At 45.9% G+C, this 19,168-nt stretch overlaps 1 protein-coding gene and 1 long non-coding RNA gene across 2 annotated transcripts in view; both read left to right on the plus strand.

The window, feature by feature from the left end:
• Positions 1–19,168, plus strand: part of LOC128849293 (uncharacterized) — a 60,889-nt gene that overhangs the window by 22,131 nt on the left and 19,590 nt on the right. The gene's annotated exons all lie outside the window — the stretch shown is intronic.
• On the plus strand, positions 9,726–18,780 carry LOC128849232 (uncharacterized). Its single transcript, XR_008447232.1, has 7 exons — positions 9,726–10,513; positions 11,834–11,990; positions 15,275–15,538; positions 17,088–17,182; positions 17,787–17,833; positions 18,387–18,617; positions 18,697–18,780. It is a non-coding gene; the product is annotated as an uncharacterized LOC128849232 (long non-coding RNA).

Consider the following 19,168-nt stretch of genomic DNA (forward strand, 5'->3'; position numbering starts at 1 on the left):
GTCTGTGTCTTTTGTGTTATGCAAAGGTGTAACAATCTTTGTTACTGCAATATTAAGAAAAACGATGAAGAAATCCAACTTGATTCCTAGTTGTTTTTTCTTTTAATTCAAAGTGAATTTCTCTATTTCACTTTGTCATGGAAAGTTCAAGTTTCACTGCAGTAAACTGATTGCTGGAAGGGAAGTCAGGCAGGAACAACATTTGTACTTCTGTGTTCTCCACATTGTGTCTCTCTTCAGCCTTTTAGCCAAGACAGCCCTGTCTGCTGGGTCCGAGGCTATCTATTAAGAACTGTATTTATGGATGTTCCTGCTCTGACCTCCTCAGGATGTGAATCCTATCCTTACAGAATCATAGAATAGTTTGGGTTGGAAGGGACCTTAAAGATCACCCAGTCCCACCCCTGCCATGGGCAGGGACACCTCCCACTGGATCAGGGGCTCAAAGCCCCATCCAACCTTGAACATCTCCAGGGATGGGGCAGCCACCACTGCCCTGGGCAACCTGTGCCAGGGCCTCACCACTCTCATGGTGAAGAAATTCCTCCTTAGGTCTAGTGCAAATCCGCCCCTCTCCAGTTTGTACCCATTGCCCCTCGTCCTATCACCACAAGCGTTTGTGAACAGTCCCTCCCCTGCTTTCTTGTAGCCCTTTCCAGGTGCTGGAAGGTCGCTATAAGTTCTCCTTGGAGCCTTCTCTCTCTCCTCCAGACTGAACAACCCCAACTCTCTCAGCCTGTCCTCGGACGGGAGATGCTCCAGTACTAAGCTGACGCTTTCAGAAGGTTTCTCTTTCCAGACTAAAGCTGCAAAGCCCCAGTGCACACTCCTAGTGCCCCTTCAAGCTGCTTTGTTTGAAGTCATAAGACATTCTCACAGCACAGCGTCTCGCTGCATGCAATGATGGTTATATACTTTAATAATAAGCATAGGCCATTTGCTTTGGAAGGCAACTTAAATGCCTGAGATTCATTAAAAACAAAATTGGAAACAACAGATACTGGTCCCAAGTGTCATTAATAACAGTGTCTTGACCAAGTTCAGCTTGTACATACAGAACATGCGTTAAAGACGAAGGGTGTGTCTATTCCAGTATGGAAGAAATATTATTTTCCTGCTTTTCAGTTGTGTTTTACTCTGAAGTGCAGCTTTTTTTCTCAGCGCTCCCAAGTTTCAACACATTTTTGTTTGTTCTTGTATTAATACCTCCTTAACGGTTTGTTCTGGGGAGTCTGACCTCTCTCGAGTTTTTTCCTTTGGGATAAGTCTTGTTTTAAGTAAATGGATTTCTGTGTGTGTCAGGAAGGTTGTACAGAGCAATTTCTCTGAAGAAACTGATTTAAATGGAAGGAATTACTATAGTTGCAGATTCATAATATATTTATTTCCAGAGACAATATGATTTAGTGAGTAGGGCGCTGAGCTGACAGTCAGAAGGCCTGAATTCTCCTTGCTGTTCTGCTGCTGATCTGCTCGATGTCCTTGAACAAGCTACTTCTTCACACTTGGTTTGTCACATCTACTTAGATTATAAACTCATCAGAACACAGACTGTCTCTTGCCACGTGTTTGAACAGTAGCTGGAACAGTGCTGGCACCAGGTTCTCAGTCAGGGTTTCTGAGCACAACCAGCATCTCCATAACCCATGTTTACATTTTTTCAATGAATGTATTGAAGCTGCCATGTTGTAATGATAATACTGAGTAAAGGTGGGGAAAAAACTGGGTGGGTAGCTTGTTGGAAGCACAGCATCTTAGTATGTTTCATATAACCTGGATTCCTAAGATACTTAAGGATTGGCTTCACTGAAAGGAACCAGACCAATGGCATTTTGGTAACTGTATTTCATCTTTTAAGGCCCAAATTGTTAATTAAATGAGAGGTAAAGATATGCTTGGTTTATAAGGCTCCTCAGTTAGCTGTTGAGATAACTGAAAACCTTTATCCCACTTCTGTTTGAAAAAGGTCTCAACCTATCTAGTGTTTGTGTGTGTACATATGCATATACTCTTTATATAGATATACACACAATAGTATCTAGTATTTTGGTCCTTGGAGAACAAAGAGGGCAATTGCCAAGGGCACTTCACCCCATTGCTTGCGGAACTCTGATTTGAATTGGTTGTGTCTGAGAAGTAACACAGTCTGAATAAAAGCATGAACTTCTCTGCAATTTTATTTTCTGTTGTTTGGCTTGGCGTTTTCATGCTTTAAACATTTTGTCTTCAAAAAGCAACAGTGGGCAGTTCTCCCCTCCTGGTGTGTAATGGTGCACAGGCTTTACTTCATCCTAGGGATAAACTTGACTCATTCTTTGTCTCCATCCCTGAAACCTGATGTTACGGATTTATTGTATTGGCTACCTGACCCTTGGATAAGTGTTAGTACAGTGTACCAGTTGACAATACTCTGTGTTAGGTGTTTTATTCTGCAGATGCGAATCTCAAGAACTGAGAGAATTAACTAAGATGATATTGAAATTACCTGTGTTGTAATTTTGGGCGCAATACTTTTAATGATGCAAGTTCTTAACACTTAAAATAGTGCTAGTTCTTCATTCTTAGAATTGTACTTGGAGGATGCAGAGGTGTGCCGCAGCATGTGCCTTTATTTCATTACAATCAGGATCTATAATGTTTGAAAAATAAAAAGACATTTCGTAAGCATTGCATAAAACTTCAGGGTTTTTTTCAGTCCTGAACTTTGAAGTATTTGGCCCGTTGGGTGTTACTAAACCAAACTGTTCAACACCTTAGGGCAATGAATTTTTTATTGATCCCAACTCTGCACTGTTATTGTTGCTTAATGAGGAGTTAATGTAATTTCCAATGAAGCCGCATGGCTGTGGGATAGAAGAACTAATGTTTTATTCCCCTTGTGACAAAATATACTCTCTTCAAATCTAGGAAGTAAAATTAATACCAATGTAAAATTTTGTAAGAATTAGTGTCAAGACTGAAGTATTTTGTTATGTATATAAATTAACTGGGTAATGAGACCGAAAGTTATTGGAGTACCTGGGCAATCTATGAACCCGATGGAGGCTACTTACAGTGAAATCTGTAGAGGCAGCAGAAGGAACGGGATCATCTGAACACTTGTACCTGATAGGTTCCTTTTCACAGAGTTACTAGGAGAGAACAGAACCCAAGCACTAAACCCAGATCTGTTTAACAGAGCAACTGCTCTACGTGATATAGGAGCAAGTCAGTTTTGAGTTTAGCAGGCAAATGATTCTATGATATGGCTGGTTGTATTGTAGATTTGTAGTGGCCTATTCCTGCAGCACCATGCTATTTTTGGCTTAAATTTCAGGCTTGCAGGCTTAAATTAACCTGTTTCGTAAATGAGGAGGCCGTGACAGTGATTTCTACTTTAGCCCTATGGCCCACTTTCAGTTCTTACGTAGGAATGGTTCCTACTTTGGAAACAGGCTTTTACTAGCCAGCAATATAGCTGGCCTTCTTCCACCAGTTCTCTTATTTCAAAAGATAGTTAGGGCTATTTTTCTGGAATGGAGCAAATAAATGTCACCTCTTAAATTTCGAACTGCACCCACCGGGAGTTGAGCGGAGCAGCAGCGTAAAGGAATAATTTGGGAATGGGAAGATTTGCACAATGAGAAACAGCTCAGTTCAAAAATAAAACACAAATATTCTATCTTCTTGATTGAAAATTACCAGAACAAAACATCCATTTCAGGTACCAGTTCATTACGGAATTGCAAGTGGGAGGACGGAGTCTTCGACTCTGCTTAGGTGGACCTCATTTATCTCATAGTTAGAAAACAAATGTAGGAGCTGAGGGCTGCAGCTGAAATGAAGAATATTGTTTGTATTGTTGACCTCTGAAGGTCTCTACTTGCCATTTTTAGAACAGGTGGCTCATTTGCCTTTTGTCCATTAACTGGAGTCCTCCCCTGGTAGTCACGAACTTTCAGAGATGATGGAGAGCAAGCTCAGGATGATTCTGGCCTGCTCCCACAGTGCTCTTGGATTCATCCCATCAGCTACTACAGGCTTGTATGAATAACTGACCTTAGCGCTCCCTGCCTGTGTCCGGATCTGCTGTGGATAATGCCTCACTTCCACAGACCTTGTTACCATAAATCTGGTGGAGACTGGATATGACCTTGTATCCTGCTGCAGGAGAGTTCTATAGCTACACAATCATTTAGATTGTGCTAAACAGCTGGGTGCTGCGAGGTACACTGCCGATGTGGGGAAAGAAAGAAAGAACGGATGAGGCTGCTCGGCCACTGCTGTCATCTTGTGTGGAGTGAAATAGTAATGGGGGGACCTCAGCCTGACCAGTTCTGAGCTGTGGCTGCTCATGAAAAATGAAACACGAGGATAATGAAATATTTATTAAACCAGACAAAAGGATAAGCCCCCGATCCAGTAATTATGTAATGAAAAGCACTAAACTTTATTAAATGCAGTAGCAATGCTGTTCTCTCCGTCCTTTTTAGCGATCTCATTCCTGTCAGTGCTCAGTCATTTGGCCATGGGATTGTTTTCTCGTCCCCTTCTAGCGTGGGAACATTTACTTATCATGCAAAGTAGAACAGCTTTTACAGAAGCAGTAGAGAAAACGGAGATCAGGAATTGCCCGTGGCTGGCAGCATGAGGAATTATTGTTAGCGGGAGCAGAGCTGTTATGATCCTGTGCTTTGGAGCTGGTCATTCATCCATCTGATTGCCAAGTTACTCGGTGGAAGCCAGTTCTGAAAGTTGTGTGAGGCGTGAGTGAATATCCACAACAATTTCCCTGTTTAAAGCTACTTGACCTGAATGACTCCTTGAGCTAACTGGAGCGGATGCTGCCCCAGCTGTGGTCTAAAAGCACTAAGAGTACTCTGGTTTTCCATGTCTGTAATTTCTATCGGTACTGTGGGTTACCATCTGCTTTTGTGCTGGAATAATGTTGTCCCCAATGGTGAAATGAATACGTTGCATACAGCAATGAGACCGGGTATCCAAGTCCCCTGGGAAGCTCTGAAAATCTTGTACAAAAATTTTGTTCACAGATATTGTGCATTTTCTTGCAGGGTTGATCTTGTAGCTATTGTTATTTGAAAGAGTATTGAAAGGTAACGGACTTTTTCTGTTGCTGTTCGGGTTTTTTTTGTTGTTTGCTGATATGATTTGTGAGAGGACATCTTAATTAAAGATATGCAAATATCAGAGTGAATTTGTATCTCCAAGCTGTTCTACTTTTGAAACTCCAACCAGAGATTCCCTGTAACAAATGGCAGTTTTGTGGAGACGATAACTTTTTGTTGGCCTGCCATTTGCAAGAAAACCTGCTATGGAATGATGATACTTGCAGAGTATCTTCTGCCTTAGTAAAAGAGAGGTCTTAAAGCACAAATAAACAAAGGCCCCACAAACTTCAAGCACTACTCCAGTCTTGAGGCAGAATTTTAGAACTTAGTTGAAAGGTTTCTGAAGTTTGGAGGTGAGCTAAGCTTGAAAGCGTTTGGGTTTTTTTGTTCAATGCAGTAGTTGCTCTGCAGTATTGTTTTAGTGAGCACCTCAGAAAACTGCAGGACTTGCAAGAATCAATTACAGCATATGCTGCCACACTCTCAGTTTCTAGTTTGGTTTTTTTTTTCCTTTTATTTGTACACTTAATGTGTTCAGTGTAGCTCGTGCTCATTTTCCTGCTGACCGCACTATATTTCGGAGTGGCGCACTCCTTTCATGCGTGACGGTAGCTGCCCTTTGTGGATCACTTGTGAGAAAATGTAATGACTCACAGATAGTGAAGTGCTTTATTGCATGCTAATTTAAATTACTGCAACGTAATGATAATTACCGCTTTATGAACAGGGCTGCAAGTGAAAACTAAATTAATTCCTACCCTCAATAAACAAAGGGTATGGCTAATGAAAAAGAAAGACAGTAAACTTCAGATGACTGGCCATGATTGTGTTTTCCTGAGAGTCTTAAATCCAAAATCATCATAGTTACCAGAAAAAACATCCAAGGGCCAAAATGTATTCAGCGCAGAGGGCAGAAATTTCCAAAGTGTTGAAAATGAAGGTTTTGTCTATTAAAAAAAGCTGCCAATCATGCTTCTGTCTTTGTTTTCCTCATATATTTTCTCCCTCAAAAAGTAACTAGATTGCATTGTTATTTACCGATGAAGGCTGGTTTCTTGTCAGCAACCCAAATACTTAAGAGCCTGACAAATCATCTTGTTAATTTACTTGGCTCTGAGACTAACAGCAGCAAATACGTATACCCTGCACGTGCTTCTCAGTCCCTCATAGCAGGAGCTAACTGGAGGTGTAGCAGTCTTCACAGGCCCTCCAGCTGATGCACCACGTGGCATGACTCTGCTAACAGATGTGGCGACTACTTTTCCTGCTTCAATTATCAGCATCTGTGAGAAATTTTCCATATTAAGGCCAGTAATTCAAGTTGCAATGACAAATGATTAAATATAGTACAAAGTACGATAAAGCAGTTTTCAAAGTAGATGTAAACAAGGATGGCAATTAGTAGCTCGAGTCCTAAAAAGTGGCTTGGAAAAGAGAGGAGTGATGGAAAGGAGCTGTGGAATTTCTAGAGGGTCAATAATTTACAGGTGCTGTGACTTGGACTGACAGCGGCACAATGAGGACCTGATGCCATGCTTCCCATGCATGTGACTGGGGCAACCTTGCTGTCTTCTCTCTATGTACTCAAGATGGTTATTGAGAGCAATTTCCTTTAGTTTTTTGAAATTTCCTCATTTGCATCTTTAAAAACTGCCTCTGTGCAGCACAGTGCTTTTGGGCAGTGTCTCACTGCTAAGGCTGAAATTCGGAACAGATTTTCCTCACTGGGTCTGAAACCCTTTTGATGCTTCTTTAGCTGCTCAGTTATTATCCCATCTTAATGCCTAGTCTGTTCTCCTTTCCCTCTCTTTTTAAGTACCACATGCTTAAGTGTGGCAGGTGTAGTTGTGTAGCCATAGCCTTAAGGTGCTGTGTCTCATTGTGGTGTTTATTTGTGCAGCAATGGTCTCAGCTAAAATATACCTATGTACGTTTGTGTGTGTTTAATGAGGTACCACTCTGTGGTGCTTTCGTGCCTCAGGACACTGCAATACTCTTTCTTTCTGTGTAGGGTTTTTTTTGGTGGTGGGGGGGGGGCAGATAACATGATGTTATTTTCATTAACAAATTTTATCTTCACTGTGACTAAGTTGATATTTACATAGTACTCGCCGCGAAGGGCCGCATTCCCCAGTCTGAGCGTGGTCAGCATGCTTTGGCCCTTCTTCCCTAATGAGCAAATGCTTTCTCAGAAGAACATCTTAATGATCTCGATATATTGGCACCCACTGGAAGGCCAACTACTGCATTTAACCTTCTTCACAGAAGATGGGTATTCAGAGTATTGGTGTTTCTCACATACAGCTTTGAAAGGGGCATGACTGAAATAAAATGTGAAAGTGCAGGAATTTTTCACAGAAATGGATTTCTCAAGTTTTTCCTCACCGTATAAGCTAACTTTCATTTTTTTCAGTGGGTTCCCCGCAGCTTGATGTTTCCTTCTCCAAGAGGTTAGCCTTGGAGCCTCTCTCACAGACACTGTTCCTTGTTGCACTGAATTGTAATCATGGCACATACATTGGAGTTGGTTCCCAAGCCCGCTGTGCTACGCATGCTGCCTTTCTGTTGGTGCTGATTTTATTTTAGTGACAGGCTGTGCTTTGGTCTAGGAAATCATATCACATGTCAGGCTTTGTCTTTTCCTTATACCTGAGCAATCGTACCTGGAAATAACAAAGGATTTGAAATTTTCTAGTGTTCTGAAGAGATTCAGGCTGTGAGAGCCTGTAAGCTTCTCCTGCTTACATCTCTTCAAATTATTTTTGCTTTCTTCCAAGGAGTGAGAAAAGCACTAAAACAAATAAATGCCCCATCCCTTGTGTTATAGGTGTGTACAGGACCGATTGCTCCCTGGTCCTGGAGCTCACCCAGGCGGTATCTGTGACAGAGCAAGCTTTATATTGCTTTCATATTTGCTCATTTGTATAACTTGTGTGTGTGAAGTGTGGGATTTGGGCTTCCAAATGGCTGAAGTTATTTCATTTTAAAAGGCACCTGGAAAGGCAGTCTGAGTTTACACTCGAGATCCCAGCCACTCTTGTGAGGTGTAAGGATGCATAAGGAAGGCAGTCAGCCACAGCAGTGCTCGATTCGTATAGGAAACGGTGATGAGGTGGCAAGTGGTGTTAGGAGAGGAAATTTGAGAAGGTGCAGTGAGTGATGCAGAGTAGCATTCAGGTTAGCCAGATCCTAGCTTGCACTGCTATGTCTGACAACTTTCCTGTAACTGCCTGTCCAAATCCTAGAAATATATGCCGCACATCTTCCTTTATATCCAGTCATGCTCTAAGATTCCTCTGTTCACGTGTGAAAGATGACTGACAGTATAATACAATGATTGGAAATCCATCATTTGTGTCCTAAGACTCTGGGACATGAACAATGATTCCAGGTGGAGATGGGGGATGAGGAGGGTGGAGGCTATGGCCATTGGAAGAGCCTAAGACCATCTTCAGGTTGGTAAGCCAGAGCTGTTCAGCCATGTCCAGGATCACGTTCTGGTCCCAGCAATAACAACCTCTTCCCTATCCCCTGGCAAGCAACTGCCTCTTTCAAGCATCAAAAAACTCAATGTCTTCTTTCCTAGTTCTCATCTGCCTCTTTCCCATTTCCTGCACCAATGGCAGCATCAGAGTGGCCTTCAGACACAGGAGGCATTTGGAAGCTTGGCAGGGATAGCTGCTTGCATGGCTGTCCCGCTTCCACGTGCGTACTGTGACTCAGGCTTAAGTGTATGAGTCGCTATTGGGGTCATACTGGAGTAAACTGTATTATCACGTAGGATTCCAAAGCTGGGTGATATCTTTCACGGGCCTGTTACAGAACGGAGCAAGAATGTCCTGTGCAGTTGCGAGTGAAAACTGGAGACCAGATGTGTCTGTTGACAGAGTACGAATCATTCTGAAGTCATTAGCAGCATGCACAGTTTTTATGAGTCAGCAAGCACTGGATGGGTGCGACTGAGGTCCTAGCTAGATGAACTCGGGTGAAAAAGTTGGAAACCGTGGAGGGAGACAGCAGGGAAGTTGAGAAGATGCGGAAGAACCGTTTCACTCTTATGTTGGAGCTCTGGAATGGAAAGGCAGTGCTCCACTCTTGTTTGTTAACCCTTTAAAATTAAGGGTTTAAAATGTTAATCTGTACAAATCTTTCAAAGAGAATATTTTTTTTTTAGAGCACTTAACGGGATGCATTATAAACTCTGCCGGCTTGGAAGGCATGAAAAATGCCTTGGAATATGTCTGACTTCAGTGCAGTTGCCTTTGAGTTCCCATGAAGCAGTTTGATTGCTATTTGTGTGAAATTCCAGTGGAAAGATGCTCTTTCAGAGTTTTTTGAACACTTTAGCCACACAATTTGCATCAAGACCAAAAGGAGCCAAAGGCTGAGTCTTCTGTTTTAAGTTTGGAAATGTCTTTGTTTCAAGTTGTTGACATATTACATGTGGGGATGCAGCGATCGGCCCTATGTGAACTACATGAAGAAAGCAGCCTCCTTGTTTCTTGCTGGATTGCTGTGTTTGCAATGTAAAAAAATGCAGTGTTGCACTATGTCGGAGTGGGAGGCGGACCCGGAGTAACGATGGAGTCTCAATATGAGTATGATCGTTCTCATTTATTCATGCACCTTACACTTCTTATATACTTATCCCAATAGTGCACGCGCTAACAAAACAGATCCTAATTGGTTACGTCCCGTCGTTCACGCGCCTTGTGCTGTCACGCAACTGGCCAGATGCTCTTGAGCACGCGAAAGGGGCAGATACAAAGTTCTCATCACAACTCTTCGGGACTTTCCCGCGCTGGATTCCACATTCTTGTATTCTGCTCCCTTTTATCTTATCTCAAGGTCAGGCCTAGCTACAGACAGCAAACCCTGGATTGTTCACTGCTATTATATCATGCCTTCATTCACCAAGCCATTCTTCCACAATCCCTCAAGCTGCGTCTCCAAACAATCTGCTGTTGCTCACAGGCAGAAATTTTAGGGGCAAATCTTGTAGTTCAGCATAAAAGTCAAACCATACAAGGAGATGGTGCTTCAATACGAATGTAGGACCAATGGGATCACTCGAGTCCTTGCATCCTGTTCCATACATTTGGAGTATGTGTCCCGCTGGCAAAGAGCAAAATAGGTGAAGGGCAAACCTGTGCATGAGCAGCAACGAAGGATGTGTTAAATGCAGTTTCTCCTAAATGGACCATGCCCTGTGCTACAGATAGTGACAAAAGAAATGCTGGTTCTCCCAAATAATCTCCCAGCCCTTGCTCCACTTTATCTGGTGGGTGTTTCACTGTTTCTCTCTCCCTCAGCCTCTCCTGCCATCCGTGTTCTGGTACTACCTGCTGGAGCTCTCCTTCTACTGCTCGCTGGTCTTCACCCTGCCCTTTGATGTGAAGAGGAAGGTGAGTGGCAGCCTGAGGGAAGAATCCAGCACAGACAGGACCCAAGTTGAACAGTCGGGAGAACAATCTCCAAGAGCCTGTGTGCAGAGCTAGTCTGAGGTTTTGGGCGACGCTCGTTCCTAGGAATTCCCATTCCCAGTCAGTGGGAAATGGAGAATGCAAACCCTGATGCGGAAAGGTGCAAACCACTGCAGAGTTCTCAATCCAAGCTTCAAATCTGAGCTTAAGAATTGCTCTCCCAGGACTCTTCTAGGCTGTACTGGTTGGAGAGACAGGAAAAGAGATGATTCTCTGCCAATTAAGCTGTGTGTTCCTGGGTGCCACTGAACCTACAGACAGGTGCTGTGTGATGCCATAGGCGTAGGCAAGCAGCGAGGCTGCAAATATGCCCTTGCATAGGGTGGTTGTGAGGCCCCATCAACGAGCCTGGGGGCGTGAGGCGATTGGGCAGACAGGTAGGCGTGCACAGAGATGGAGCAGAGATGGGTATGGACACTGCATGGTGACAGAAAGGAACCTCTCTTCATGTTGAGTTTGCCTGTACTAAATCATTGGCTTTCGTTATTCTGTCTTCTGATTTGGACTATCATCACGTCATTATTGGTGAAGGGAAAGAGTGTTCTTTGTTGTGAGATCCTCAGTTCACAGCATAAACTTTTCATTGTAGGGTCTCGATTGCCTACATTTCTAGAATGTGTTTGGTAGAAGAGTTATATGTGTAAGAAGAGTTATATGGGGAGGTTTCTTAGTCAGTGGTGGAGAGATTTCACTGCTGCCTGCTGGAGGCAAGCTTTAACCAAGGCAGAAGGTGCATTACGTATTTTATTCTCTGCTTTCCCCTTTCTCACCAGGACTTCAAGGAGCAGATAATCCATCATGCTGCAACTACCTTCCTGATCAGCTTCTCATATTGTGCCAATTACATCCACATTGGCACACTGGTGTTAGTAATTCATGATGCTTCCGACTGCATTCAGCTGGGTGCTGAATCTTTTTCTCAGCCTTTGCTTCTCATTCCTTGAGCTTATGTCCCTGCCCTTCACACAGGCTGCAGCAGCACACAGCTGTGCTGGGGGGAGCGAGGGTGGGCTGCCTTGGGGTCCATAGAGGAATCTTAAAGGGTTGAAGTGTACAACAGAGGAGGAGGCCTCCACCTACAGCTCTGCCTCGTATTTCTGGTGGAAAACTGAGGGTTGGCTCACATGTGTTATAAATAAGAAGGATGTGACTGACTGAGGTCTGTGATGAGAGTTTTCTGAGCTTAGTTATGGCTTACTAATAAGACACTTTTCCTCCACCGCTATTTCCTCTCTCTTGCAGAGTGCTCTATAACACCTACTATTACTCCATGGAGATATTCCAGCCCTTCTTTGGATACTACTTTGTGAATGTTCTCCTGATACCTCTGCAGCTGCTCCACGTCTTCTGGTCCTGCCTAATTATTCACATGCTCTACAAGTTTGTCCTCCAGGGCACGGTATGGATCGGTTTGTAGTCTTCCCCATACATCACACAGGGAGGAAGGGTCCATCTGGACTGCTTGCGAGCACAGGGGTTCATCTAGGATGGATTCCTTCTTGCCCTAGTGAAATTATGTGTGTGCATTCCAAACAGGGAGGTGAAGGGAACACTCAATATTATTAGGGAAAATTGGACAAAGAAAAGTACAGTTGTCATGGATCCCTACAATATTTGGTCTCCTTCCAATGCTTGTATTCAAGACAAATGTGAGTTGCACTCCAGGGGAGATTTCTGTGAGCAAAGCCATTGACATCTGCCTAAGGATCCCAGCACTCGCTCCAGTGTGATTTGCATTTATAATGAAACTAAGGAATGTAAGGCAGGGGAAGTTGTCATGACTGGTGATGCTAGTGCAAAAGTGCTTCCCTTTTAGTACAGGAATCTTTTCATGATGTCCAATCTGACCCTCCCCTGGCGCAGCGTGAGGCCCTTCCCCCTTGTCCTGTCCCCTGTCACTTGGGAGAAGAGCCCAGCTCCCTCCTGTCTACACCCTCCTTTCAGGCAGTTGTAGAGAGCAATAAGGTCTCCCCTCAGCCTCCTCTTCTCCAGGCTAAACAACCCCCGGTCCCTCAGCCGCTCCTCGTAAGACTTGTTCTCCAGCCCCTTCCCCACTGCCCTGTCATTATTACAGGTTTCATAGTAGATGTCTGCAGAGTGGACATTTCAGTCTGAACCAGCTGTCTGGACGCTTTTTCATATCAGTAGAGGTAAACAGATGTGCCCAAAGCCTAATCCGTTCAGGATTGCACCCAGGTTGTGCTGTTTATCTCTACCAGAGAGAGCCTAGATGAATGTCTGGGGTGCAGCTGTATAAAGTCTAGTGAAATGCATCCCACTCTCTCTGCCCGTAGCATTTGCCATGAGACCAAAGTGCTGCTCAGCATGAAATTCTTCCCAGAATCAAAGGCACGACCTAATGGCATTGCACTGCCCGCACGCCAAGGACACAATCCAGGAGTAATAAGTCAGGGCCGTGTGGGAGTTGACCTCATAGCCCAGGATAAGTTGTTTTATTAGCGCCCAACCAGGGAATTCTGTCCTATGGGAGCTGAGAACATGCATTAAAGGCTCATCTCCATCCGTATTGTCCTTATTTTCTTTATCTGCCTTCCCTTAAGGTAGCAGAGAGCAAATAACTTGCAAATTAGGAAAGATAAGCTTCACAGGGCAGAAATGAAGATGCAGCTGAAGACGCCCTTGTATTGTTTTCCTAATGCTTGTGTGGGCTGAATTACCATTGCAGTTATTAGAGTGTAAAATGATGAGGTAGTAAATAGCCTTACTAGAAAGACACAACCTCTCAAGGAGAAAAATACCAAAGCATATCCAGAATTTTTGCCTTTTTTGGCTAAGAATCATCTGATTTAGCCAAGAATCGTCTTTTAGCTAAAAATCATATTTCATGCAAAAAACACATTTGAAAGCTTTCCGTATTGAGCAGCGAATAGCAAAGAGAAATCATCCTAAACAGATCTGTTCCAATGATGATATTTAATAGCCCAAAGTGATATCAGGAAGAACATAGGACATTCTCCCCTTTTTTGAGAGCCCTGGAATTCTTGCTCCAGTCAGTAGTTTGCGTTCTTCTCATGGACCTTTCTGATCTCCACAGTTCTATGCTCTGGCACAGGTTTATCTGCACCAACTTCTCACATGCTGTCTCCTCACCTGCATTAATTGGAACGCAGCCTAGATCCTGACGGACAGGATTCATTCCCTCATACAGGCGAGCTGAGATACATTGTCGTAATTCGTGCAGATGTGGAGCCCCTTCGTGAATCTCTCTGGGTTTAAGGCTTCAGCTGTGTCCTATGGCCACAAATGGATAAACTTAGGAATATTGATTACTGTTTGTCCTTACGCAGCAGATGACTCCAGCGTAGTTCCTGCACTGCCGGTTCCAGGATGACCTGAGGTGTACGTTGTTCACAGAAAATAGCATCTCCTACCTGTATTGTCCTCAGAGGCAATTGGAATTCAGTGCAAGTTTAGATTCTCACAAAACCTGTCTGCATTTGGGTGTAGTCATCTCTAGAAAGAGCAAACAGACTTCTTAATGTGACCCAAGAGATATTCCCAGAAGAACAGAGTAAGTGGAGAAGGCAGGTGTCCGTGCAGCAACCGATGCCCCTGAGCAGCTTCCAAAGCTCAGGTCCCAGGAGGAGTTTGCTGCTTTCCCTCAGAGCTCTTTCCAACCAGGATTGTGGCACCTGCATTTATCCTCTGTTATGGCTCCTTGTATTGCAGAGCAGCACCAGCCCAGGAAGCCAACAAGTGCTGGGCTGCTTTTTCTAAACTCTCATTTTACCCTGTTGTTTCTTCGTTGTCTTCTTTGTAAGGCAGTGAATTAAATATTTACAAAAGTAGATACAGATCCTGCAGTCAATAGCAAGAGGAAAAGGCAGAACATAAAGCTGAATGTAATCAGAGTTGAGTGGCTTTGTGCTGAGCTGTGGGTTTGTTTTAAGGCTTTCACAGTGTCCAAAGCAGCGTGCCAGGCTGCAGCCACCCAAGCCACGTGTGGTCAGAAGCTGTCTCCTTGTCCCCTTAGAAAATGGGAAAGAGCTGGATTAACTGCCTCCTCACATCCTCTTTCTTCCACGTGCTGGTGCCCACAGCAGCAATGTGGTTCTCCTCAGTCTTACAGGGTTGTCCTCAGTCCTGGGGATCTGTGATGTGGTGCTGCTTCTCAGCTTCTGCAGTAATTCCTAATGTTTACCAGGATCTGCCTGCAGGAGGGCTGGGAGGGGCTCTTCCTCAGGGAGTGCAGGGACGGGACAAGGGGAATGGTTTGTTAGTCAAAGAGGGGAGATTGAGATGAGATCTTAGGAAGAAACGTTTTCTGTGAGGGTGGGGAGGCCCTGGCCCAGGTTGCCCAGAGCAGTGGTGGCTGCCCCATCCCTGGAGGGGTTCCAGGCCGGGTTGGATGAGGCTTGGAGCCCCTGATCCAGTGGGAGGTGTCCCTGCCCATGGCAGGGGGTGGGACTGGATGGGCTTTGAGGTCCCTTCCAACCCAAACCATTCTAGGATCACAGCTAGGACTGCACTGAGACTGAAATCAGAGAGGCAGAGAGAACTACTCTCTGAAGGTGATTTAAAAGCTGAAGGGACAGGGTGGAACTGTGGGCCAAAAGCGAGTGGGCGGAGTAGCAGATGGATGTCCAGGCTGTGGCTCAGCTGGCACTGCATCTTGGGCAGCCTTCTGTGTTTGTGTTGCTTCTGATTTATGTTTTTCTGTAGATGGACAAGGACATGAGAAGTGGCATAGAAGAAAGTGATAAGGATGAAGAAAGAGAAAAGATAAGGGAAAAGGAGAAAAACGGGGTCACATATTTCAGCAACGTCACAAGCAACGATTGTATCCAGAGGAACGGGTCTGAGCCCCTGAAGAACAGAACTCCTCTCACTAATTGCCACGTCAAGGAAAGATAGCTGCTGACGTGCGTCTGATCTGGTCTGGAACGAGTCCAGGGCACCGTCTTTAGAAACAGTTTTGTTTGTTGTGTAGGTAAAACGGAGTGCAATTACAGTATCTTAGCAGAATTCCTGCTTCCTCTAAACCAAATTGTTTATGGTCAGTGATGCTTGAAGGGAGATTTTGGTCTTTCTTCAATAAAAGCTTACTGTAGGTTGTAGCCTTGAAGCAGATAGAAAGGGATCAAAGTTGTTTCACTTGTATTAGGTTGTGCCATAGTCGATAAATGTGTTAATCTTGAAAAATACTTTTTTTTTTTTAAAGGAAAAAAGGTGGATAAACCCTAGCAATGTCAAATCTCACCCACCTGATGTTGTTTGTAGGAATCTGGTCAGTCTCGGTCAGCCTCTGGGGGCCCTGGCCTGTTGTCAGTAACAATGCCACTAAGGAGGAGGTGTGAAACTCAATACGGGGACAGGTCTTTTGAGAAGACAGGTGCCCTTGGGCCACTCAGGAAATCAAAACTGAGCGTAGCGGAATGAAAGCTTTGAAAAGACATAGGAAAAACTTTCTTCTCAAAGGAGATGCTGCTGTGTGCCATGTAAGCGGTTCTGTAAGGGAATGGATCTCAGGCCCTTCTCTTGTCAGTGTTATTGCCACAGAGGTGGGAGCTCCAAAGCCCAAACTGCAGAACACCCACCCAAATTGTAGATGGAAGACCTGGAAAATCCAAGCAGTTGTGTCTCAGCTGTCAGGTCATCCTTTAAACCTGACTTGGAAGGAAACGCAGTTGGAAGAAGAGAGGTGACAAAACACTACATAATCTAGAAGCCAACACTGAGTGAGTGCTCATGTTTCCACCCAATGTGATTGGCACAACGTGAAATGTTTATAGGGTCAGCTTGTGGCAAGAAGCAACACATATCCCCTGTTCTCAGAGGAGAAGGGATCCAGAGAAGATCTGCTGAACCTTATGGAATAATGCTTTAACGTGGCCTTTAACTCCAGGGCCGTTGCCCAGGTGTGTCAAGGAGAGCAAGTTTAAAGCAGTAGTCCATGAGGTGATGACGCAGTTGGGATTCAATTGGTTTGGTGTCCTGTCTCTTATATCCGGTGTAGTCTTAGACTTTGGATTCTACAATCCCTTGAAAGAGTTAAATGAATATGATGTGAATTTCTCTTTTAAAAATCAATTAATCCATGAAACCAAAGGTTTAGCAGATTCACTGTAGTGAGCACAGAGACTCAGGCTGTTGAGGCCATGCAGGCACTTCCCAGTATGTGCCCAGTAAGGGCCGGTGCTAACTGGGGGACATGGACCAAGGAAGTGCCTGATTTGAGGACGTGGTACACATGTTTAAAATTAAAAGGCAAGTGACAGCATAGAAGGACAAGAGGGGGGTTGAGCAATGCATCTGAGCTTTGATCTCAGCTTATATGTGCTCAGCTTGGCTTTGGTCTGGGACCTCTAACTGGGAGGGAAGGCAGCTCTGAAGGATCGGTGGGCTCTTACCTGTTTGATCCCCTGTTGAGAGGGACAGTGAGCTTTAAACTTAATGCCAAGCAGGATGAAGACTGTTCACCTTTCCCTGAGCTGTGATACTGTTGTGCATCACTTCTGTCTCTGTGTCCTGGCAGGCAGCCAATCCCCTGGCTCAGCACCCCAGAAGCAGCCCCAGCTCACCCGTCAGAGGCTGCAAACAAGGTTCCCTCCAGAGACGCCAGTGCACTCGGTGAGTTTTGTGTGGTTATGCAATTTGGGCAGCAGGAGCTGCAGCATTGGCTGTGTGAATGCTGCCCAGGCTTTGACCAGCCATTGTCAGAGCAGGATGCAGGATCCCACCATCCTCATCTCATGGTGTGGTGGGGATGCCGTACTGGGGTGCACTGAGCTGCCTTTGGGCTTTCAGAGGGCTAAACGGAACTTGCTGGGTGGGCGTAAGTTCGCGCTGTCCTGTCTCTCTTCCCCTTCCCTGCTGCTGCCCCCAAACTTCTCCCACCGGTGCTGTGTGCTGGAAGAGCCCTCCTGGCCAGGGCTGAGTGTGAACCAGTTCAGAGGCCACTGAAAGTGGCTTAGGGGACCCAGCCTCCTCCCTAGCTGGTGCAGATGGAGGAGGAGCTGTGCTTTGCCTCCAGACTTCCTTTGCAGAGCAGTCCCACCACTGTGTGTGGGGTCGGGGTGCAGGTGTGGACCTGTCTGACCCTCTGTCCCCATCACCAGCCAGTGGAGCAGAGCAGGACGCTGCTCACACTGCCCAGGAGACCTAGGCCCTTATCCTTCTGGGAGGGGATGGTTCCCATTGCCATATCTGAGTTACAAACTTGTTCAATTCTCAGTCCCCACAGCCCTGATCCTAGGAGAGCAGGAGACGCCGAGCTCTCAGGTGGGTCTGTGCCCTCAAGAGGTGTTGGATCAGGAAGGTGATTGTGAGCCCTTCCCTGCCGGCTTACTGGCATCTCTCCCTGCTCCCTCGGAAGGAGGAAGGGTGGGCCCTGCTTTGCATCTCTGGGAGCCCATGTTCGCGGAGGCAGTGTGTTTGGAGAGCCCTGAGATACCACAAGTTGTATTTATCAGGCCAAAGCGCATGTGCTATGTGTGCTTTGTGAGTGCTGTGTTGTTACAGCTCTGCATGGCCTGAGCAGCATTTACTCAGCTCCCCACACCTCTCTGTATTACATTAATTAGATAGCAAAGGCTCCAGTCTTTGGATAAAGGACTTTTATATTTCAACTGGTTTTCTCCGGTATGGTAGTGAAGATGCTCTGAGATTGTTTCTAGACAGCTGAAGGGGCATCGAAGCCTTTGACAGAGAGGGCAGCTCTTGCTTGGTCTTTGAAGCCTCCATTTCTCATCCAGCTGTGCCTCCTTGCCCTGCCCTCATGGAAGGATACACACTGTCTCCCAGAGGACTCATTGTCTTATCCCCGTCCCCACAGGAGGGACATTTGTGTCTGGAGTAGGGGCTGCTGAGCATCACCTGAGACCCAGGCCAGCAGCGAGGCTGGGCTGTGGAAGGGTAGAAGAGGACTGCAGTAGGCTGGGGGTGGATCGCCATTCCCAGGCTCGGAGGAGGTGTTCTCCCAGGGCTTTGCCTCCCTGAGAGCATCCCTGTGTCTCCGCAGGTGGGCACCCCTCGGGCACATCTCCAGGCTGTCCCGCAGCAGCAGGTGAGGCGTGTGCCCCCTCTGGGGGGGCTTGTAGCCACTGATCCTGAAGGGCCTCAATCTTCTCTTTCCACCCCCTCAGGCAGTGTCCTCAGCCCTGGGCTCGCTACAGGAAAGGCGGCTGAGGTTTCCCGCACCCCAGCTCTATGAGGATGCATCCGGCTGTCAGGCAGCACTGCTCAGCACCCAGGCCCGTGTGGCAGAGCTGGAAAGCCAGGTGAGCCCCATCGCCTGCTGGATGGGGACCATGGTGACCCCACGGGAGTCACTCTGAACTGCATCCGAGTGACGGGAGAGGAGAAACTTCCCTGTCCGGAGTTGCCTGTGGCCGCCAAGTGCTGCTGTGGGAGCTCTGTCCCCAGGGCAGCACAAAGACCTTCTCCCTGCATACCCGTCAGGTCCGGACACTGAAGCTGGAGCAGGCGCAGCACAGACTGTTGCTGGAGAGTCTCCAGCAGCGGCACCGCGAGGACCTAGAACTCCTCGAGAGTGCCCACAGGTACCAGGCTCTTAGCTGTGCTCCCCTTCTCTGCCAGATCCTTGCCTACAGCCCT

The sequence above is a fragment of the Cuculus canorus genome, chromosome 27 (assembly GCF_017976375.1).
Source record: "Cuculus canorus isolate bCucCan1 chromosome 27, bCucCan1.pri, whole genome shotgun sequence".
NCBI classification, from domain to species: domain Eukaryota; kingdom Metazoa; phylum Chordata; class Aves; order Cuculiformes; family Cuculidae; genus Cuculus; species Cuculus canorus.